The sequence below is a fragment of the Procambarus clarkii genome, chromosome 12, assembly GCF_040958095.1.
Source record: "Procambarus clarkii isolate CNS0578487 chromosome 12, FALCON_Pclarkii_2.0, whole genome shotgun sequence".
Classification (NCBI taxonomy): Eukaryota; Metazoa; Arthropoda; class Malacostraca; order Decapoda; family Cambaridae; genus Procambarus; species Procambarus clarkii.
In genome coordinates, this window is record NC_091161.1 from 25,027,934 (window position 1) to 25,050,201 (window position 22,268).

A 22,268-nucleotide genomic window follows, 5' to 3' on the forward strand; every position below is an offset into this window, starting at 1 on the left:
AGACAGAGGTAAGGAGTTGGGAAAGTGTAGGTTAATAAGTAGTGAAGATGAGAGTTTGGAGAACTGGTCACTGGGAAGTTTACAGTCATTCGAGGATCAATAGATTGTGTTATCCAAACTAAGCTGCTTGTTTATTAGCTTGTGGTGAAAGAAGCTACGTTAGGTTCTTGGATTTTAATATATTATATATAATGAACTCACAATAGTGATTTATCTGCGCTAAAATATGGTGGGACTGCTATGGGATTGAACTTGCGTCCCTTGACTCTTACTACCAGTTGATCCATGAGTAAATAAAGATCTCTAGTATAGTTACTTGTAGTTTGGAAGGTACCAACATTAGCGACAGTATACATGTATCGGTACAACTATGTTTATTTGTTTTTAAAAACTAAATATTTTTCCTGAATATGCGTATATACATAGCAGGTTAAATATTAAATTATAAAATTCTTTTTTTGTAATTTCAGAAAGATGGAGCGAGGTAGATAAGCGTAAGCAGACAGATGAGAATGTTGCAGTCGACATTCGTCAACTGATTGCGAAGGTTATGTTAAGTACAACAATCTTGTACCTATTAAATTGATCAATAAATGCAAACTAAACCGCCATAATTGAGGAAAGATGTACAGGTTTCGTAAATGTTCGATTATTCCTCGTCTATTTCGTAGCACCTAATGTCTCCCCAGTCATAAATTTAGCTACATTGCACTTATTAACTCCATTAAGAACATACGAATGAAAGTAAACGCAGAAGGCCTATTTGCCCATACGAGACAGCTCCTGTTTATATCCACCCAATCTCAGTCATATACGTGTCTCACCTACGCATGAAACAATCAAGGTACTCCACTGCTAAATGTTATGCAGTAAAAAGTTCCACACACACTATCAACTATGTTACCGAACCAGTATTATCATTACACAAACCACAATAGCATGATGCATAAATTTAACAAGTCCACAATGGCCGTAATAAGGGTTCGAACCTAGGTCCGGGATGATCCCAGATGCACCTTCTCCCGGAGAAGCTGCGTGAGCCTTGTGAGGTCAGTTGCACTCAAAGATGCAATTTTTTTTTACCATGTCGTGGCGCAGTAGAATAAGGCACTTCTGGGATCATCCCGGACACAGGTTCGAACCCTTAACACGGTCCTTGTGAATTTGTTCATATTAATTCATTCTTCGCCTTCCTAGAGAATGTAATTTAAGCTGTCATTATTTAAATGATTTTTTTTTATATATTGACTTCTTATTTGTGCACTGTATCCCTATTAACAACGTGCTCTCTTTTCCTCAGAAAAATAAACTGAAGAATCTGCACGTAGCCTTAGGAGGCCTGGGAAGTTTCGACACAACGGTCATCTATGTAAAGGTTCAGAAGACGCCGAAGCTGCTTGATCTGAGGAAGGAGATAGTTGCCCCTCCTGGACACCCGAGGTCTTCGCTTGCAGGACTATAATTTTAACCCCCGCGTCACCCTATTTAAGCGATGCTGGGTAGATGCTACCAGACTTGCCTATTTTAAGAGTCAGGGTTCATTCGCAACATGAAGCAATCGTAAAAAATCTGATAAACTCTTCACAGATACCCGACGGAACCGATGTCAGTAACCCAAGAGTGGGCTTCAAGGTGTATAAACCAAAGAATGCTATCGTATCTACAAACATGTCAATATCAAACAGTCTTGAATAATACCCAGCATTGCTTTCATACCATTACTCTGTATTCCAATATACTCTTAATTGTAACAATTATATGTAATTATTACAAATACTATTTATTTGTTTTTAAAGTAATAACTTATTTTGATGACCATTACGAAAACTGAATGTCTCATTTCAGTATTTTTATAAACATGTTATAAATTTTTTATCTTGTACATATGTTATACAAATTGTATCTTATATCATTAATAAATTTTATTGTATATATACATATACCAGAAATCTTATTTTCCAATTGGGTGCAATGTTCTTTACACAATTTAATCACCAAGAGAGTAAGAGTGACTCCTCCCTTTATAATACATATTTGTAACTGGATCATTTTACACTTATGACATTTTCCCTTTGTAACTTAATTAACTACTTAAAACATACTACTTATAATATACAGCCTTGGGGATTTTTAGCTTTTAAAACTAACTACGAATTAATACTTAAATTTAGGTATTTTGAGGATTATTCGTTATTAAAATATGAATTGTATGTGTAATATTTCTGTCATACCCGAGATGTCCCCCGCGAGGATTGAGTTGCAACTATTTTCTTAGGCCTCATAAGCAAGATAAATTCTAACACATTATATATTAAACAAATCAATATATTCAGTTCTGATTCGAATAAAACAGCCCAACTCCCAGTTTTATAACGATTTGTTCTCACATGAACTGCAGCGTGCGTGTGGGGCCATATTGGTTTGAACGGCCAAGAGAAATTGACGGTTTGGACGGCCAATCCTCATCAACAAAGTGATGGGGATTTTTTTTTTTAAAGAATTTTAAAGTTTGGGGAAGACATAAGTATGATTTCTCTGATCATGGAAGCTCATGATTACATCCTTAAAATATAAGTATATTTTACCCCAGGCCACCCCTCAAATGCTGTCAAGCAGTACCCTTCCGCGCAATAGCAACCTGACTTAAATGCAAACTCAACACACGAATAATTTTACTTAAAAAAATCTACCACTTACGGGCTAATCATGCCGTGTGCCATCTCTTGGATGGCACAGGGGCCATCAGGACAATACAGGCAGAGGGTATTCATCAATTAATCCATTTGGTCCGCCACACCACACACCTGGTCAACACCAGCAATCCTGACTAACTTCACAAGACATCCATCACCACTAGGACCCGTTGAGGGGGTTTTAACAACAACAATGCGCCACAAACGACAAAGTCAGGACTTGCCCCATAGACGGCCATACTTTCACCAAAAGCGACGTCTTTAAGATCTTAAAAGAAGCCGTCTGATTACACCCATCGACCTTGGTCAAGAAGGTAAAAATATTTCACTTGTGTGAGGGAGCCCTTATAAAAAAAATCTCTTGCACACTTTCCTCTCTTCCCACATCAGTTCATCGCCGACTGAACAGTATCAGCGGGACCAGCCACTGGATCACGGACCGAGAACAAGCTGAGAGCTTTACCAACATCGAGGAAGAAAACCCGAGCCCGAGGGTATTCGGTGTTATATTCTGCAGCACCGATACCGACGTGACAAGCGCACCACCTTAGCCGCGACTAACCAAGCTGCCACACACGATCTCCACTGCTTCCGCATCAAGATTCCACCCTTCCAAGTGAAGAGGGAACGATACCATGAGCTCCAAAAGGGCTTTCCATGCTACGATTACTCCCACCCTACTAAGTGTCAGCACCCCATCCAAAAGTGCAGCCTTTGCGTCCAGGACCATTATTCCATCTGTAAATCGACAACCCATCGCTGCCTTCTCTGCAACGGCAATCAACCTGCAATTTCACACCGCTTTCCCGGCAGACAAAAAAAAATCAAGGCTCTGGTTGAAACCAAGAAAGCCAACCTTCTCAACCCCGCCACCGGAGCCCCTGATGCTATACCCAACACCTCAGCTCTCACCAACCAACTAGACGATTCTTACCAAACAGTGGTTCCTCCTACCAGTCAAGCCAGCCTTCACAATGGGGACCCCAGGCTCCCCCAATGGGGACCGACAACCACCGATTCATCAGGGAACTGAATGTACTGTACCAAGACAATGGCCTGGACCCCATCACAGCCCCTGATGCAAGTCTCACTACCTCCCTTATCACACCCGGGACTTCCACAAGGTCGACTGCTAGATCGATATCAACTCAGTCGTCAGCTCCACTAAAGACCCAGGCTGCAAAAACAACAGCATCTTCCATTCCAGCCCAAAAGCTACCTCCATCACCTTCTCAGCAGAAGCGCTTGCAGACGTGCTCTCTCCGACCACAAACACCACCGACGTTACCGAGCCAGCTTCTATCACAACTCGTCGATTTCAGAGCCAGCCTCAACCTCAGGATACGAGACCAAAACCCCAACAACGAAATACGCCACGGACTCCTCAGACGAGGAAATTTCATTAAGAACTCCATTGCCACGACACTTTCCCTAGTGCGTGCAAGATCTCCTCATGGAGGCCACATCACTGAAGTCCAATGACAACACAGCCATATCAACTAGCAACAAGACTCGGACTAAGAAAACACGGAAGATCTAGAGGCATTCATTAACTCACCAGCTCTATAACTAGTATTGCTTGCCCTCCTTGACCACCAAACCACCCCTCCCCCCAACAAAAAAAATCTATCCATTCACAGATCTCCAGTTTCAGCTATTGGTAATGGTTCCAAAGTGACTCCCTTTTTGGGCTAATCATTCCCGCGCCACTTTTTAGGTGGCTTGATCTTAATCAATCCATTTGGTCATCATAGGACCTACAGACTCCAAGTCTTCAACTACCCATCTGATCATTTTCCCTTCGGACATTAACGCAAGCGTCACTGTTTAGAGCAGTGCAGCTAGATCAGTAAATCATCGACAGAGTTCGAGTGCATCACTTTACTACTGGAAAAATGTCGAGATTATACTGCATTTCTGTAGTGATGGCGACTGCAGTTATGAAGGCTTACACCTATGGAAATCATGAGCCTCGGGATCCCGAAGAAAGTGTTAACTGGAATTCGTTTATGCCCAAGGAAACCTCACAGGAAGGAGCACAGAATAATTAAACGAATTCGCAGTTTGCCTTTAGAACTTCAAAATCTATTTCCGGAACATTTAAAAACGAAGAAAGCATTTCTGCCCCGCGCTGTCCAACTTGCTAGATGTACCACCAGAGGTCGTGAAGGATGCCGACCCCATCCAGATGCTCAACATGCTTAAAACAAAATGTTCATCAGAAACGTTCGTTAACACATTAAGTTAACCCATGACATGACTTGACATACCACCAGTGATCATAGAGGAAGGCGACTCCCTCATGATGCTCAACTTCGAGGCAAAATATTTGACAGCCAGACACAAACGTTCAATCAATGACATCACTGTTGATATCCCTGTTACGAACCCGGATCCAGCGTCCGAGCACGGAGCAGTGACGACCGTGCCATCTGTGGGTCAGCTCCCGTGTGTACTTACTGCCATGTACTTACCATGTGTACTTTGACTCCCTAACCATGTGTACTTACTGGCTACCTGACAATGCTCTGGTAAGCTGGCTAGCACTACCTGGTCATGTGACTTGAAACCAATATCAGAATCAGTTGACTGCGTTCGTCGTAACACTACCAATGTAGCCGTATAAATTCCTTACTTAGAGGACGTCCCTTAATTTGGTTGGCTGATAGTTTGACCCAATTCTCTTTAGGATATCAGAGTATGAAGTCCGCCTCGCTGCTTACACTGAAAAATTCTGTATATTATAAATTTATTAATACAGTCTGAATTATTCTTGTGTTTTAGATTCAGAATTTGTAGCCTATCATGTGTGTCAGCTAAAGAGCGTACGACGCTTCATATGTTTAATGTGAATTCACGTCCATCATCATCTATGGAGAAAAAAAACCTCAATGTGTTTTTTGTATCAAAGCATTGCCAAATGATTCTATGAAACTAAGAAAGTTGAAGACATTTGCAAAATGTTCATACACAAGAACAAGGACAAACATTTTGAGCGTCTTGAATGCTCTAAAAAAATTAAACCTAATTCAGCGGGGAAGTTCCAAGAAAAAGGTAAAAGATAATTGAAGCTAATTCTGTTGTATGACTAAGAGAGAGCAAAGCAGAAACACACACAATTGGGGAAACTTTGATCAAACTGTGCGTTCTCAAAATGGTTTAAGTACGTTTATAGAAACAATAAAATACATCTCAAAGGGACAAAGTAGCTTAGGCTATTTCTACCCTCTACTTCTAGTCCCTCAAGAGGCACACAACTTCACGAATCAAAGTACAAGAATCACATTTTACATTGCAGGTTAATACAGAAAACACAGCATATAAGTGTTGCACTCTTGGGTAAAAGTGTAACTCCAAAGTATTCTGTATCACACCATTATCACACATCTAAAATTGAGGTGGTACACTACTTATTTCCTTATTTATTTAGTTATCATTAAGTTGACACTAATACATAATGATCCAAGGTGTGAGCGTGCGGCATACTACATAATTTACACTCCTTGTCTATTTGACTGACAACACCGTAATACCAAAAACATTTGTATCCTACTCTTAATCACATGTAAATTGAATCCTTCCCAATAGGCTTTCCTCTACCATAAGTGAAGGACGCATAATGCTTAAGTGTGTTACTGATGTCCACAATAGCCGTTCTCTTTACTTTATATTTATCTTCTTGGATCATCTTCATTCATGTCCGTTTCAAAGTTTTATGCCAAACATCGACAAGGGCTTTTCCGAGGCTCTCTTCGTCAGAGGCAGAATGAGGCAGTTGATGGTTATCACATCAACTGCCTCATTCACCAATGTTACCATATGTGAAGGGAGCCATATAAATCTTATATCACATCCATTTTTGCTAAAGATTTTACATTCTCTATACACTATTACAATATTCTGGTATGCTGCTCATCTGCTAATTTAAAGACTCCAACACTCCTCTACTGTCTATAATAATAAAAATGAATTTTTACTACATTTGACTACTTCCTGTAATACTGTTAATTCAGTTTTAAGTTCAGCCTGCATTGAAGAGAAATTGTCAGTCGTTCAGTGTCCAATAACAGTATATACAGTGCCGATGTGTACTCCCTAATAGACTCTACATCCTGTCTTTTCACATCCAAGCTGCTGTTGCCGTTGTTTTAGATTTAGCTACTCAGAACTAGATGTCCATGTAGCACAGGCTATAGTGAACCCGTAATTGAGATTTGTTACTCACAATAACCTTGTTACTGTGATATTTGCATCAAAGTTTTAAAAGGAGGTGTGGTTTCCTCCTTTTCATTTTTTTACTGCTTATGTTTTAGCGCACTGGTTTTAGTCTTGTTTTGACAAGAATACCTTGGTGGCAGATATAGATGTACAGTGTTCACTATTGTCCCATTATTCAACTGCATTGTAGTCGCTGTGAATTTTGAATCTAATGCAGCTGCTCTCATTGCATTAATGTTGAGTTTTGTGCACAGGGCTTCAGCTGCTTCACCTTCCATTAAGTAATGGAGCGCCACCGAGAGCGAGAGACCAGCTTAGCCCACAAACACACTAGAGTGAACAATCCTGCAAAATCAGTGTGGTCGAGCACCAACAACTCCTGTTATCTACTACGAACTTTGCTAATTAAAGGAAGAGTACTATTTCTGCTTGTTAGATAAGTATAGTGATCACTTAAACTAATAAATTGACTGGTTATAGAGCAGGGCTACCCACCCAGAACAGGTAAGAATTATTTCAGGTTAACTTGTTCTTTACATTACCCCTATGTAAGCACAGGCACATAATTATGCCCGTTCCTCCCTCGTCTCATCTTATTGGCTATTCATGCCCATGCCATCTCTTGAGTGGCTTAATCTTCAATTAATCGTCTCATCACAATCTACTATATAACGTTCCAGAACGGGCCGAAACGTCGTTGCCCATTCATCTTTTGTGTGGTTTGGTCAACTAAATATTCTTCTTTCATTGTTTTGTCAAATATATTTGTTGCTGGTTATTACTTTGTCATTATTCAGCAGGGGGAGACAAGGAGAAGTTAAATGACTACATTATCTTTGTGTATCATGAGGCATTCTCAATCGCCATTAAGACCTTGACCATGAGTTTCAGCCCACGTGACGGAGTCTCTTGCCTATTACCAGGCTATATTCTACATTACAGCCAAGCTGTATTCTCTCTAATCCAGTAATATTTAGGAGGCTAACAATTGTAGCAAATTTCCATTAGTTGATTAATTTTGATTAATAGGCAATGTGTATTAAACCCCCGAATTTGTGAAAGAGGAAAACTCCTAGCAGGATAATTTCTAAATATACAGTCCGCTTTGAATTAATAATAAATTCCAATAAAACTAATAAATTCAATACTTTAATAAATAAACAAAAATTTCTGTTGGGAGATTCCCCCACACCCCCTCAACATCTCCAGGACTCGTCTCTTCCGGCTACTCTTGTGCCCGGGCAGAAACGTCGCACGAGGAGTGGAAGAGTTTGTTCACTGGAACGTGAGGATTCTCTCGATATGGTGGAGACCATGGACAGTGAACAGGGTGTGCTGGAGTTTAATGTGGCTTGTTTGAAGTCAGTGGTTGTGATGAGGATCCCTCCTCGGTGCAGACGTGTGGGCATCCCTTTGTGGGTAGGCCGGAGTGGGGGGGGGGGGGGTGCTGAGACTGTAGCCAGCAGTCATGATGGTCATGATTTGTTCTTAGTTTTGAAGCGGGGTCTGTCACGCCTGGAGCCCCACCTCCAGGCGTGCCTCTGTCCTAGGTGCCCGAAAGATTTTCAGAGGCTGGTGTTGATTCTTTACGTGGAGTTTCGGCTCGTCTTGACCGGCCGGGCCTTGACAGATAGGTGGTGTGTAAAAATATACTTCCGATGACTCATTTAATTTGTGCCTCCATTAATGACAACGGGCTGCGTTCCATGGCGGCTGATCTCGGTGTTTCATAGGCAGGAGGTTGATGTAGCTTTTGTTCAGGAACACAATGTTCGGTGTGTAGCTTTGTTACAATAGTTGGAGGAGTAGTATTCTGTTTTGTTAAATCCGTTACAAATGTTGAAATGGGGTACGATAATTCTTCTTTCCAAGCAGGCGCCAAGTTCTGTGTTGCACACGGAAATGGACTTGGATTGCAGCATTTTGTTGGTCAGGATCTCGATGGTGGCGGCGATACCTGTATCGCCACCATCCTTTATAACTTCCTCACAGATGCAGTGAACACAGAATGAAGGCTTAAAATTAAAAAGTAACAGTTTATTTTGAATCGCGTTACTTTTTTGGCAATGGTAATGTTAAGACCCACAAACCTGGATAACCCCTTAGGCCTATAATTTCGCAGATCCCCAAGATAACTTATAAACTCGCAGAGATGTTGAACCAAATAATCTCAATGCCTCCCAACCACGGTCCCTTTTTAAATCTAGCAACTAATTCACCGTTTTTAAAATGAGAAAACCCCACAAGATCTTTGCTTTCCTTGGCCTTGACAGTCTTCATTAATGTACCAGTGTTAAGGACCCTTTAACATGATATTCTATACACAGTAATCACACTAACGTGACTGCATCAGTGAGAAAATCCGTAAGAGCCGTGATGAGGGTTCGAACCTATGCAGTGGGTGTTCCCATGCATGCCCTGGTTCGAACCCTCATCACAGCTCCTATGGATTTTCTCACTGATGCAGTCACGTTAGTGTGATTACTCTGTATTAAAGGAGGAGAGTCAGAGGGAGAACATTCCTGGATGACAGAGCCAGAGTGCACGGGGGGGGGGGGGGGAGAAATGTGTGAAACTCCTAGCCCAGCTTCAGTAGAAGCCTCAGGAAATCCTTGTATGTTCAGTAGAACTCCAGGTTGCAACCCTTAATACCATGTCATTGCCTAGTTGACTAGGGCGTGTGTGGGGGAACACCCACGGCATAGGTTCGAACCCTCATCACGGCTCCTATGGATTCTCTAATACCGTTTCCTCTTTGCTTCTAGCTGAAGATCTTTGGGTGCACTACGCTGTAATCTGAGAGTATCTCAGGTGTATACACCCTGTTTAAGCAGCTGTTCCCCAAGTTGAAGCGAGTTATAGCAGTTATCCCTATGTAAATGGTAACTTTTGCGCTTCAGTGGTGCAATCAAACTCATAACCCTTTGAATTGTTGTTTTCTCAATTCCTGCATATACTTCAAAATCAAAGATGTAACCAGTCTGATTCAGCTAGCATGTACAGCTCTACTCCATAATTATCAGGTTTATTTGGATTAAAATCTTTGGAAGAAAGACTGCTACACCATGTCATTCTGCCTTCATTCAGACAGATGTTTGAGTAATGTAGCAAGTTTTGATTTTGTTAGATATACCATTAATGTTCTAACTTTAATGAGTGTGTGTACTGTCTTCGGGAATGGCATTGTTATGAGTATGAAATTACTTTGCAATCTTTACACAATGCTTTGAAGTCATACAAAAACTGAAAGAAGCTACATGCCACATTTTACCAGTTTGCCAGAACATTAACATCATTGGCACCTTCACGATTCCCATCAACTTTGTCAGTTCCAAATATCTGGCAAGCTCTTTTACATTCACTTTGCACTTATTCTTTACTAGGTTAGAAGCATTGAACATGCTTTGTGATGCAAATTAAATTTCTTTCATATGCCAAATACTTCTGTAAATCTCATAAATAAATAAATCCCAGAGGAGTGGTTGGTGCTGGGACAGTCAAGCCTGATGTTCCAGTAAAACTCTCAACAAATGGTGCAGTGTTGTCAGTAGACCAGGCTTCACTACAACTGACATGTGGGGTTCTAGTGGTAAATTAATCACCTGCACATGGAGCTGTAACAATAGCCAAATTAACATCACTATTCATTTTGTATCGCGTCCTCACCTGCTGTTTCTGCCACTTAACTATCAACATCACATTATTTACACTTTGAAAATATTAGAGGGGCTGGTCCCAAACCAGCACACAAAAATAAAACCACAAGAGACCAGAAAGCCTGGCATTATGTGCAGAATACCCCCGTTGAGAAGCAGAGGTGCAATAGGTACTCAAAGAACTATCAACATCAGAGACCGTTCAACATGCTTTCACTACACAAAGGACATAACTAGCCGACCCCTCGCAGTGTTCACGAGAGCTTGATAAGCACCTCCAAAAGATACCTGATCAACCAGGCTGCAATTCACCTATCAGCAGCTGCGTCGAACACCCTGACTGACAAGTCCTGCAACGAAGAGGCCTGGTCGAGGACCGGTCCACAGACGTTCAGCCCCGAAATCATCGCAAGGTAAATGCAAGGAAAGGTATCGCTCACTTTCTGCAGTAAAGGTCACAGCCTGAAAATTCATTAATTACAGTCAAACTTTGTTGGCAAGTTTCCCCGAGTTAATACTACTTGCGAATACTCGCTAGCTTTTCCATAAGGCGTTTTCTTTTTTTTCATTTTTTCGAGATGGATTTGCTCTTTTTTTATCATTATCCACCACAGTAAATTTTCAGTCTTTATAAAGGCAGAAAAAAACTGAGGAAAAACAGGAAACTGCACACATTTTCGGAAACGTTGGCACGCATTTTAAAACAGGTCCCATAATAATCGGACAATAAATGGATTTTTAACATTTTATTTCCATGATGGGGACTAACCTCATGGCTCTGAACATGTAAGTTTTGTAAATCATTCAGCGAATGTCATCGACCAAGAAAAGTGCATATTATTAATTAACAGCCGACTTATCATTCGAGGCGAAGAGTTTCTCCTGGTCCACATCTCTGCACTGCTTCAGCTGCTGTCTCATATGACGCCACTCCCTCACCAACTATCCTCCGGTTTTGGGTGCACCCTTCAAACCACCATTTTCGGTAGTCTAGGGAGTTGCGCCCGAGCTGCTGTGGGGTATAGACGTGTTGCCAAGCCCTTCGTTAGTTGGTAGTTGTTTGCCAAGCGGTTGGGGGTGTGAGGTAACCCTCACCCTCCCTGCAGTTGCCGTTTGGCTGGTGTTGACGTAGCACACTTGCGATGGGAGGCCTTCTTCCCCCTGTTGTGAGAGTGAACTCCGTGGACCTTGAGTTTACAGGCCGTGTTGGTTACCCAGTCGTTGAGCTTGTCATGTGTGACACGCGTGTCCCGGTGGATGACGTCTACAGGATTGAGCTGGGTTATTACTCTCTGGGTTATTGTCAAATTAGTGGGAGAGGAGGTGTACCGCGAGTTCCTCCGCCGTTATGAGGGGCGTTCCTTGCTGCTGCCGGATGGTGCCGGCTCTGTGACCATTACGGACCGTAGTGGTGACCTGACATGTGAGTGTGCATGGGGCACCCTTGGAGTTTTCCCTAGGACCTACTCCGGCAATACTTCCAGCAGTTTGGCGCTGTCGTCAGTGTGCAGGTGAACACAGTCCTTGGGGAGGTATAAGGGTATGCGTACGAACACTCGTACCCTTGAGATGCGATTGAGGTCTGACATTCCTTCTTCAGTCCGGCTTCTGGGGTACTACGTCCGGGTATACTATGCCCATCAACCCCGTACCTGTTTTCAGTGTGGCCTGTTGGGGCATCAGGCTGCCGGGTGCTGCAGTCGCTCCTGTGAACCTGTTCCGGGAGGAGGATTTCCCACCACTCCCTGTTAGGGTGGATTCCGTGGGCAAGGGTGTGGACGTTTCGTTGGCTGATGCGGCTCCCCCTACGTCGCCTGGCGGTCCTCCGGATGATCCGGCCCCTCCTCCAGATGTTATGGTGCCGTTGGCTGATCTTCCTGCTCCTGTTTCTGTCCCAGCTGCTCCCGTGAGTCTTCCGGATGGTCTCTGCAGGTCGCCGACGTTTTCATCTTCCTCATCTGCTCCTACTACGACTGGCCCTACGCCCTCGCCAGTTGTCACGGCTGTGCTGGGTGGCTGCGGAGCATCCGGATGTGCGCGGCCCGGTTCCCCCTGTGGTTGAGGCTCCTGCCGTTCTGTGATGGGCGTCGGTTCGCACGGCGTGAGACCCATGGTTCTGGGTCCGCCTCCGGCTCTGAGGATGTGCGGCCGGAGCCGAAGCGTTCCCGGCGTTCTTCTACTGCTTGGGCTGATGTGGAGGATTTCGACGCTGGTGGATCTTCGGGCGATGATGCAGTAGTTTCGGGTGCTTCGCGCTCTACGCCGATGGTGGTTGCTGACGTCCATGTGCCTGCTGATAATGTTTGTGCAAATGATTTACCTCCTGTTATTTCTTCTGCAGATGGTTCTCCGCAGTGGGGGGGTGGTCGCTCCTACGGACGTGGGTGGTGAGGGTGCTGGTGCGGGCCGAGGCCTCGTGCTGGTCCTGAAGAAGGATGCCCGGCGTGGGGGGTCCCTGCAGGTGCAACGTCCTGTGGTTGACACAGGGCCCTGTGAGGCAGCCGAGGAGGCTCCCAGTGGACTGCCCATTGCCCGGCCCCGTGGGAAGAAGCCCCTCCCTCTCGTCTTGGCCTCCGGCGTGGCGTATGATGCTGAAAACCCCTTGCTATTTGACATTGTTGACCGCATGCATCCTGTCCCATGGAGCCCTTCTTTCGTCTGGGTTCCATGGGCTCGGTGTTTTGTTGTGGGTGTGCCGGAGTTGATGCCTGATCCTTTTTACTTTTCATAGTAACCTTGTTCTGGGTAACATCATGTTGCTTTGGGAGGCGTATTGTGTTCGATTCCCGGCGGCGGAGTGGCCGGTGCGCCCTTCAGGCTGGTGTTGTGTTTCGTTCTCATGACCTTGTTTTATTGTATTTATTGTATTTCTTAGCATGCTTTGCATGTAAATATAATAATAATGAAAAAAATCGGTAGTCTCAGTGGGTACTCATTAGCTTCACATTCAAGCTTCCTCACAGCTGAGCCGTCCACTACTGGGCTTCCTCGTAGGTGTCACAGGTCACATTCCCAGGTACTTTCCCGAACCTTTTCGAGTTTTTTTTCCTTTTTTCTTTTTTTCCCTTTTAGAGGTAGGCTGTTGCAAAGGCTCGTTGCTCTACTAGTCAACTCGCCACCCCCCCTCCCCGTGTAGCTGTCGGAAACCGACTGCCCACACTAATAAGCTACACAAGCGCCGAGAGCCACACAACCACTCACTACTTGTTGGCCAATACTTAACACTGTCTGCTGACCAATAGTTTCTCGGCTCAACAGAACTCTTATTAATCACTGCCCTCCCGCATCAGTGAGTAATATTTCGTGTCAGTGCATTTTTTTAGAGTTTCAGTGAACAATTTTACTGGCCATTTTCACACTGGCACTTCCTGCGCAAATGTCACGGGTCACCGACTTAGACTACCTCACTTCGCCAGGACTGCCTTGAAGACCTGGAGGGTAACACTTCACTATCCACATTTACTCCTGGACTTGTGGCTGATGTCCTTAGTCACTTCATAAGGCTGTGAGACACCCTCACTAGACCCTGCATCAGTTACTTGTACAGCCTCATCATATATATCTTTTCAGAAGGTCATCGGCTACTACTATAGTAATTCAGAGGTCTATTGTTTCCTCTTTGAAGGTTAACTCTATAGCACAAAAGGGAATCCTGCAAAAATCTTTAAGCACTCAATCATACATCCTTCCTTGTCCAGGTCTGAGGTAACAGTGACAGTTAGGGCCTATGAGCTGTCTTGTAGCTTGTTTGGCTCGCCAGTGATGTCGGAAATTTCTGACACCCAAAGCACTTACCCGTAACGCAGCAAGATTAATGCATTGTTTTAGGTAATTAAAATTACTAACAATTTCTAGCGAGGAAGCGCAAAAAAATGGTGTGCTATTAAAGTGTACTTCCATCCCAAGCTGAATTTCCACATCCGTGACATGTTGCTTCAAGGGCAAAATAATAATTACGTCACGTATTCAGTATTTCTTAAATGTGCTTTTAATCACGGAAAACCTTTCGATCCAATGTTATGAGCAATGGAAAATTGTTCTTTGGTATTTGATTTAAATTATTAGGGCATAAAAGGACGTCAATATCGTCTCGTTAGTGAACGAGATAAATAGAATGAGAATGCGTCACTTGCGCACAGTCTCACGTCAACACGAGCTCGATCTGATCCCTGCTGAAGCATGTCAACTAGCATCGTCTAATATGTGGGTCATCCGACGTACCACGGCTCCCAGTCTTTGTTGCTAGCTTCACACAAGGGAAATTGTGTCCAGTCATTTATTAACATTCTACTGGGATTTATGGTTATATTTACCCTTGATAGAATTAACCGGCCGTTACCCCGCAGGAGAATTTAAACAGTAAATTTAGGCCTAAATAGGAAGTTAGTCTACTCATTTGAGATTAACTGGGGAAATATCAGCATTTGCAGGAGTTATATTGTATGTTATCCACATAATGTATAGAAGCAACCTGGGAGTACGCCGCCTCAACTTAGGTTTACTGGAGCCTCATGGAGCCTAGTTGGTGTGGGAACCGACCTGTGAGATTTATATTTATTTAATTTATATGAATATATATAGAATTTATATTTACATTAATTTATATACTTCGATAGCAATTTGTATAATGATAAGTGGACTGTATTTCTGCAATAATCTCACAAATCGATCCTCTACACATTAGGGTGCGGTTTATATTGATTAATTTATATATATGCAGCCAATCAAACTACAGTATTAGACTACATACATTGAAGAGGTTCCTTATCTTATAGTACAGCAGGTTAGTCCACCAGGTATAACTAGGGTGTAGACACCACATTTTCCCTCTTTGAGGTAGCTTCCATCACCCTGGTAACTGATGCACAAATGCTTCCTCGTCTTGACCTGTCAAAAGGGCGCTAGCTGTAAAGCCAGAATCCTATATATGACAGGTATATCAGAGAAACACTGTACATGGAACAATGAAGACCTGGCTTAATTACCTTTAGTTTGAGGCTACCACGTGCTCTAACCGGGTCACCCTATATAATGACATTATGGCCATAAATGAAGATACATGGGTTTCGGAAAGAACACTTAACTTGAATTTGTTGACAGCGTGTTGAAGATGGTACACCTTTGGTTTCCATAACACTAGTCCAAGTAAAATTAACAGGAGCCGAATTTGCTCCCGTGAGCCTCTGGTCTAGTATAAACAATGGCTGCCCTCCCTCACCCTGACGCCTAGCTTAAATTGTCCAGATGTCAATAAGTGATAGAAGGGTCACATTTACTCTACTTTAATACTGATAATTAAGTTAATTTATATGAGATGTTTTATGATGGTAAAGTCCAAAGACTAATGTATTTAAGAATAATTCCCACCATAATAGGTGGTGATTTTATAATGGTATGTGGTGATGATATCCCGTTTTCTATAGACGGTAATTCCACTACAAGTTACGTTTTCTATGGGTTAACTTGTTTATACAACACAGCTATTATCTGTCTGTATGATATATTAAATGGTGTCGGATTTTCTGACAGTTGGCCTCGACACACCAGATAAGCAAAAATTTGGACAGTCTAAAAATTTCCACTCGAGCAAATCAACTCTGTAGCTAAGCCTTCCTAACTTAGTAATTCATAATTGTAGTCTACTAACTTTAAAGAAATTTGTTATTTACCATGATTTACTAACTTCATGATTACATCATATTATAAGGTGGATTTAGCAATATTAAATCAACCTCCCAAGGTTGTGTAAGTGGTAACGCCTAGTAGGTCTTTAAATCAATCATACAGTCCACTCGGTTATAACTAATCTTAACATAAATAAAGACCTGCTGGGAAATTCCCACACGTGATCATCTTGGGTCAACTTTCGATTGGAGGAAGGTGCAGGGCTGTGGTCAATCGTGTATCTTGCTACATCCTGGGTATGCCAGTGTCACCGCTCTAGGTGGAGACCTACTCGCCTTTAACTGTCACAAGCTCCAAATTTGGGGAATAAGCCAATACCTGCCCTTGCAAATTCCTTAAAGCTTAATTTGTAAAAATCTTTAAACTCGCACTTCTCACAAACTAAAAAATTCTTTTGGTCACCTAGCACGTTTGTAGGGTAGATTTGTATATCTTTCCACCTCTGGCCTGCTTGTGCTGCTCAAGACCTCTGTCTCAACCATATCCTTATGTTTAAGTAATTGAAGCCTGGTGTAATACTACTACTCCTAATGATACCATTCTTCAAAATGAGTGGTTCATAGTTGGTCAAATTCTTGTAACCTCCCACAGATTCTGATGTTGCAGCTGAGGTGTTGTGGTCACTACATCTTCTGCATTCGTCTATCTCTTAATTATTTGCTTATTCTATGCTATATTCTGGTATGTAAATGTTCACATGTTTTCTCTGTTACAAGTTTTGCAGCTTCATCTGCAAAGGCATTCCCCCAGTATTCTTACACGACATGGCACCCAGTTGATGATTATTATATTACGTAAAAATTATATTATGCCTAAGACTTAATCAATGTCAAGTTTTAGCCATAATATTTTCGTCCATCTCGGAGCCCCTGTTATGTCTTGCATTGCTTTGTTTTGAATAACCACAACAAATGCCCAATGTCCAGGAGAAGGAGTGAGCAAGGCAAGTAAAACATTAGCACTGTCCTGTTCCTAGACGGGGCCCTGTGATTGCTATCATATTCAGTTGCAATTTTGCCTTTCTCAGATATTGAATTTTCTGTGTGAAGGTCTTCTTAGAATCTATCCATACGCCAAGATAGTGGCATCGAGTAAGCCACTGTAGGTTAATGTCTTGAATTAACAAGGGGCCTGATTTACGAGAGGACCACTAACCCTAGTGGCCTCGAAGACTGGAAGCCGGCGGCATGTCGAAGGTCCCCCACCATTTGCCTTTATGATCTTTTCCACGTATATTTTAAAACAATTTTGGCAGTTATGGCTTTGGTGGGTAGGCGTTTCCATGGGTTAATGTGAACTGAGGGTGAAAAAGCACCTCCTGTTCTCAGTCCATCATTGTGGCTGGTTGAGCTTGAAACCGTTGCTCCTTGTTTGTGATACATCTGACCGTCTGAAGAAAAATATCCGGAATCGACATCCTTTAACCTGTTCAGTTTTTTTAAAGTTTCAATGAGATCCGCCCTGTAATGCCTGGTTTGCAGTGTTAGCCCTGTGGCCTTCAAACGTTCCTGATATGAGAGATGACTGGCGCAACCTGTCCTCTTACAAATTACATCTGAATTTGGCCGTTTGCCTGTATCGCCGAAAATGGACGTAATTTGAAAATGAAAAATAATTGAAAATAAATGTTGGATTTTTGTTTTCCAAAACAGCAAGTTATGGGTCCTCTGGTAGGTTAGGAAGGCAGGAAGATCTCCTGAGGTTTCAAAACGTCATGAAAACCGTTAATCGAAAGTTCTCTCTCAATCTGAGTAAGCCGGACAGTACGTCACTATCGTGAGCCTCATTGCAAATTACGTCCACTTTTGTCCATACCGGCAAACAAAAAAAAATGACGAAATATTAAGAGGACGGGTTAGTGATGACTTGTTGCCCAATAATGCACCTCCTCCAGAGCAGCTATGTCCTTCTGAAAATGAGGTCTCCATGCATGTATACAGTAATCCAAATGGGGGACGCACCCGAGATTTATACATTTGAACCATTACCTTTTTTTCCTTATCGGAAGGTCGCTGAAAGGTCTTCGAGTCCCTGGTTACCATTCCCAAAAATGTGATCAAGTTTATAAGGCACAATCTGTTTAACAATCCATGTGTTGATTGTATAAGACTGCAGTGGTGATTTATTCCCTCCCTGCAATATTTCCCAATATTTTGTTCCCTCCCTCCCATGGAGAGAGAGGACTCTCTCCATGCGCTTGCAGGGGTGATGTCAAGCTGATCGGCTGGTAGTTTTATATCGACTTTCTGCCTTTCTTGAAATAGGAGAGACATTTCCATATTTCAAATCTAGGAGGGGACTACCCTATGGTCCAGAGATTTTGTGTCAAGTACTTTCAGCGGTAGGCATAGTTCTTCTGCCAGTTCCATTAAGACTTTGGATTTAATTCCATTCACACCTGGGAGGGCTATTGAGTCTTTTAGCTTACTTCATTTGAAAGGCGCTGTTCTTTGGTCTTAATAGAGTGCATTCTGGAGTGCAGTCACCTAGTTTCATTGCCCTAGACTTCTGTGCAAATATTTTTAGTCATAAAATGCTGCATTCAGATGTTACTTCTATTTAGCGCCACTTGTGCTTTATTAAAAAGTGAAGGACCTGTGACGACTACTGCTATATCATCGGCAAAGTTTAGCAATTTAACTCTTACAGATGTCATTTTAACATCCATACAGAAAACCTCGTTAACAAGACTAGGACTGAGGACGACGACTTGTGGAGTACCACTCTCATACAAGTGTAGTTTGACACTAGGCCTTTCAGCTTTACTTTGGCATACCTGTGAATCTTTACTATGCATTTTTCTCTTTACAATTGTATAATTAATGTGTTAAAATGCTTGTTGGCTTGCAAGTTTGAAGACTTCCTTCCTATTGCCATGCAATTTGCAGTACCTACTATAGTAAAACCAAATATATTCATATATTGGTCTCCAGTCTTTCACAGTAGCCTCTCTACGACCATCAGTTCTGTTATTTTCTAATACATGATGTTACTGAAATAGGTCTGTAATTGCCATTGCCTTTCGGTTTAGTAATCGGAATGTCTGCTCTATTTTACGAGGTCGGTAGTTTGCCTAGCTCCCAAGATGCATTGATAACGTACAATAACCCTTGTTCTCCAGCAGGACCTACATGTGCGATTATTGAATATGTAATGTTATCAGCACCTGATGCAGTGTTATTGCCACCATTTTTTTTTTGGGGGGGGGGGGGCTCTGATTAGTTCTTGTTTTAGTAAAGAGAGTATCACATTCGTCACATGTACACATTCGCTCTCTTGAATGGCCGTCAACCCTTCCAGTTTTTCATTTCTGCCTTCTGACCATTGCAGGATTTTAATGTCCCTATATCTTTCCAAGACTACAATGCTCATTTTGAGTGACAACATTCACACCATCTTGCCTCCTTTTACTCTTTAGAAACTAACTTCTGATATCATTGTTCTAAGCAAAGTTCTTCCTACTGGTGTGCGGTTTCTTTAGAGATGTTTTTTTGTTTTCTGAAGATGTTGACTGTGGTTTTGCTCTTTAATTTCCTTATGTGAAATAAATAGTTCTTATGTTTTGTGTTTCCTGGGATAATGACTAGAATAGCTGTTTCAGCAGCTGTAATGGCTTTCTGGAGATTGGTCTCATGTGTCCGAATCCTTGGGTGGCGAGTATGTAGCATGCCATTTTTCAAGCTCGTCCTGGTATACATTTCAGTTGGCCTTTATATTACATTCCATGTAGGTTGTGCAGATGGTGCAGGAGATCTTCATGTTTAGTGTTGTAATAAGTATCATAGTATCACTGGTCATCACCGGATCTACTTCACACTTCGCCTGTTGCTTGAGTGCAGTCGAGATTAACTTTAGAACCTCCTTCAATGTGTGGAGGGAGGGGGGGGGGAGGGAGTCTCCAGGGTTGAGAAGTGTAATCTCAGGTACTTCTCATAGAACTTTAGCAAAATGGCACTTGTTTGCATTTGGTGACCCAGTCACACCTACCTCCTGATTAAGAGCATTAAAATCCCAGGTAATAATTGTATCATGCACCTCCATGGCAAGCACTTCCTCTGCTAGTTTACATCTAGGGGCTTGTAGACATTATATACGAGGAGCTCGATATTAGTCATATTCACCGTTACTATTAATACCTCTGCTCATCACCACACGAAACTGGGTCTATTTTCTTCCTTGGTATGGTGTTGATCTATGAGGATCATTAACCCTTCGTCTCCCCTGTTCATGCGGTATAATATATTGGTGATATCCAGCTAATCTAAAGGATTTCGTGGCTGGGTAGACAGTTTCTTGTAAAACTATTACATCTGCTTTTGTACCGATTGCAGCATACTGAAGAGTGGATTTTTATTTCCAGGACATCGTTTGTTCTAATGAAGAATTCGTAATGAACAGACAACAGTTTCTGTTGGTGTACCTTTCCTAGTAGAACGCCTCTTCGGAATCTAAAACCATATTTTCCACTTCGCCAGCAGTGTCGCTGCAAATCTGACTGAATTGATTGTTTTTATCCGTCTCCTGTATAGCAAGATACCGTTGATCTTTATTCGCCACTGCTTACTGCAGTGTCTTTTGTGGATCTTGATGGTCTGATGTGACTATTTGACTGTTATTGGTAGTCTATGTCCATGTGTTTGTCCTCTTGTGCTACTTCTTGTCTTGCACTGTTTCTTGTGGAACTGGTCTACTGCACGATCTTCTCCATTATTACACAAGCGATTGCTTAAGTCTTTTGTTGAGAGGCATTCTGCGTCATCTGTAAGCAATTGGTAATGGTCATGACCATGATCTACAATGTTTTTTAGCTGGACCTCCGTAAAACTGTAAATCTGTTTTATAGACTGAAAATGATTGTATTTTGCTTCCATGTTGTAATTCTGCAGTGGTTTTGTGCATTTTCTGATTTGGAGATGTGTGATGAATTGTGTTCTATGAGCGTTGGCTTCTGTTTTGGCTGTGCACGGGTGTTCCAGACAATGTTGGTGTACGTACTGCTGGTCTGATTATCCTGACCTAAGCTGCTTGCCTTCCGTGTGGTATTTCTCCAAGCATAATGTTTCAACCTCAACTTGGACATTTGGCTGTTGTGGTCTGGATTACCTTGTGCTTGGCTGTACAGTTTTTGGTTGGATGCTCCAGGCTGCACACATCTCTCCTGCCCGGTGCAGCGTGTTTGATAGTGGCCGTATTTCTGACACCTGAAACAGCGCAGGGGTTCCAGGACCATGTCAATACATTCCCTAATTACCAAGAATGAATATTTCTGGAGTATGTCCCATAACAGTCACCGGAACCCGACTGTCACTGCTTTGCATGCAAGATTTCCCTGTGTTCTAGGATTGGATCCAGTGGAAAGTCGACTGGATATTCCAACAGCACGACGTTTGTGTGTCTTTTTGAAGGGTCCAACTTTTAAGGTTTTCCTTGCAGGAATGTTACCGTATCTCGGTAATTTTCAGTCTTTTGGTCTGGTTGTGTCATTTATTTTTTTGGGTCTGGTTTGTCATTTTTTAATAATAATAAATTTCTCCTTTAACGTTGACCGTGATGGAATTTTTGAGCTCTAGTTGGCGCTTTTCCATTGTCGTTACTATGCCTTATGCTGTAGGAAAGTTGTCTGTGTGAATTATGGGTTTTGGAATTTTGCAATTCTAAGTCTGCAATTTGGAAAGATGTGCAGAGTCTGACACTGGCTTGTGTGTGACTGGTGCTGTTCTCTCTAGGTACATTATGTCTGGATTCTTGCTGATCGAAGTACCGGGAGTAGCCTCGATAGCAGTTTTCTTCTCTACTTGCTCTACCTCGGTGAACTGCCCCTCCTCGTTGTCTGAAAACTGCTTCCATTTCCTCTTTATCCTCGACTTCCTGTTGACGTCTCTCCGTAGTGAGGGCCGATTCACATTCCTACCTAATAACCGAGACACTCCTAAGGTCTGAATAAATTTGTTTCCCTTCAACGGAGGTGGTCGTAAAATGATTTTCCCAGGTGGAATCTGGGACACCTAACACCTCG